Genomic DNA, 2200 nt, shown 5'->3' on the forward strand with positions numbered 1-2200 from the left:
CAAAAATAAAAACAAAAATAAAAACAAAAAAACAAGTAAAAGAAAAATATTTACAATAACCAATAATAAGGCACACGTTAGCAGTTCCCCGACAACGGCGCCATTTTGACGTTAAAACTTTTGCGTGGTCTAGAAATTTGCGGATAAATCCTCGTTGCAAGTATAGTTTCTAAGCCTTCAAAAGTCCTTTCATACAAACGTTTTGGTTGTCACAAGTAACAAACCCCTTTTAAAATTGATAACCGAGTATTTAAACCTCGGGTCATCTTCTCAAGGAATTGCACGGAGGTATGTTCTTATTATTGGTTATGAGTTTGTAAATTAGGGGTTTTAGAAATTAGGGAGCAGTATGTTGCATAAGAAGAATAAAATAAATAAATAACTATAAAATAAACTCTTGGCAAGGTATGAAAACAGGAAGTCCTATCCTGGTTATCCTTATCAATTGTAATGAGAATTGGATTTTTCTCCCACTTTGTTAGCCTTTACTAATATAAAGGAAGGTCAAGGGATTAATTGGTTTGATCTTCGGATCCTATTTATTTCCTAAGAAAAGATTGGGATTATTGAAGTTCAAATCAATTAACAAGATAACAATTATCAATCGTGTTTGAGTTTGACAACTCCTGAGTTACTGATTTCTTAACCAAAATCAAAAGGGGAAGTAAATCTACTGGAATAAAAATGTCTTCAGAGTAAAAGCAACAATAGCATAAATAAAAGAAATCAATATTAAATTGAAATACCTCAAATAACATTAATAAAAGAGTGATCTGTAACATGAAAGGATTCATAAAGTAACTTGCAAAAGTAAATAAAAGGAATATTGAACCTGACCAAAAGAGATAATCCTGAAAGCGAATAAAAATTCTAAATCTAAATCCTAATCCTAAAGAGAGAGGAGAGAACCTCTCTCCAAACTAAATCTAAATCATGGAAAGTAAAAATTGGCGAGCTCCCTGAATGGATGCATTTTCCCACTTTATAGCCTCTAATCTGTGTGTTCTGGGCTGAAAACTGGGTCAAAAGTAGCCCAGAAATCGCCCCCTATGATTTCTGTTACGTTCAGGTCGCGGGCAAGTGACGCGGAGGCGTCGTCCATGCAGCCGTGCGGGTTGAGATTCGTAGATGCGATGCGGACGCGTCATTCATGCGTTCGCATCCCCTAACTTCGAGGCAGATATGGCGAATTATATATCAAATCGAAGCCCTGGATGTTAGCTTTCCAAAGCAATTGGAACCGCATCGTTTGGACCTCTGTAGCTAAAGTTATAGCCGTTTGAGTGCGAAGAGGTCAGGCTGGACAGCTTAGCAGTTTCTCCAACTTCTTGTATTCCTTCCACTTTTGCATGCTTCCTTTCCATCCTCTGAGCCATTCCTATCCTGTAATTTCTGAAAACACTTAACACACATATCAAGGTATCTAGTGGTAATAAGAGAGGATTAATAATAGGCAAATATAAGATCAAAGAAGCATGTTTTCAATCATAGCACAAAACGAGGAAGGAAAATGTAAAACATGCAAATAGTATGAATAAGTGGGTAAAGAGTTGATAAAAACCATTCAATTGAGTACAAGATAAACCATAAAATAGTGGTTTATCAACTGTCTAGGGTTAGCTACCGGACATGTCGAGTTTGGCTATATAACCGATAGATGAGACTCATCAGCCATATGGTAGGCATTCATCATATGGATTTGTCTGTTTTCTTTGAATGTGAAATACTTGGGTTTGCCTATTTGATTAGATATGCCTATTTGCTATATGTTCTATCTGCTATAACTACATTTTATGTGTTTTCTTTGTTTGTATTATATGTCTATGCAACTGAGAGATCCTTTGTCTAGCGGAGGAGTGACGAGGGTAGTTCCACCGGTGTTTCAGAGGATTAGAGGAGATGGAAAGTGAAATGTTAAGTTAAGTTAGGCTTAGAATATAAATACCTTAGAGACTTTGCCCAGTTTATGGTTTAATATAATCCGTTAAGTTTAATTCTGAGAATTGGAGTTCTAGAATTGCCTCTGGCTTTTCCAGAACCTTATATATTACCTATGTTGGCACCATTACCATGTTGAGAAGCCCCGGTTCTCATTCCATACATATATTGTTGCTTTTCAGATGCAGGTCGAGAGGTACCTCGATGAGCGTCTGGAGTTCCTGCTGCAAGCGAAGTTGGGATGCTATATTTTGCTTTGTAT

At 36.6% G+C, this 2200-nt stretch overlaps 1 long non-coding RNA gene across 1 annotated transcript in view; it reads left to right on the plus strand.

Moving 5' to 3' along the window:
* Positions 1 to 2200, plus strand: part of LOC110264935 — an 18688-nt gene that overhangs the window by 11641 nt on the left and 4847 nt on the right. The gene's annotated exons all lie outside the window — the stretch shown is intronic.

Source organism: Arachis ipaensis, chromosome B07 (assembly GCF_000816755.2).
Source record: "Arachis ipaensis cultivar K30076 chromosome B07, Araip1.1, whole genome shotgun sequence".
NCBI classification, from domain to species: domain Eukaryota; kingdom Viridiplantae; phylum Streptophyta; class Magnoliopsida; order Fabales; family Fabaceae; genus Arachis; species Arachis ipaensis.